The following is a 562-nucleotide window of genomic DNA, read 5'->3' as shown; positions in this document are numbered from 1 at the left end:
ATAAAAATATTGACGCTGTTCATTAAAATGAATCTCTCTCTCTCACTCAGTCTCTCTCTCTCTCTTCTCTCTCCTGCCATGTGTGTGTCTCTCCACTCCTCTGATTTTCTGTCCTCTCTCTCTATTCTGCTCCTCTCTCTCCTCTCCTCTGTATATTTTCTTTCTCTTCCTTTCTTTTCTCTTCCTTGTCTCCTTTCTCAGTCACTTTGAAGTGGAAACATAGTTTTGGTTGTGCAGCATCCCTGCACAATATTGCCACCCAATTGACAGATCTGCATAATATATATTAATAGAAAGATGTATATTTTTCTTTTGATGAACCAAAGTCTCCCACTCCCAGTCTATGTTGTACATGGTGGGGCTGACCCAATCCTCTGAAAAAAAAGATAAGCATGGAAGAGGTCTTGCCAAAAAAAAAAAAAAAAAAAAAAAAAAAAAAACAGAAAGGATGTCTAATTCCTCTAGTCATAGTGATCGGTATAGTGTAGGATGTGACTCAAGCCATACTAATCAGACTCCATCCCAGGAATGCTGCCTTTGTCAGAAAGACACACTCTTTTTT

This window comes from Hylobates moloch, unplaced genomic scaffold (genome assembly GCF_009828535.3).
Source record: "Hylobates moloch isolate HMO894 unplaced genomic scaffold, HMol_V3 SCAFFOLD_10, whole genome shotgun sequence".
NCBI lineage: Eukaryota > Metazoa > Chordata > Mammalia > Primates > Hylobatidae > Hylobates > Hylobates moloch.
This window is presented reverse-complemented; position numbering follows the sequence as displayed.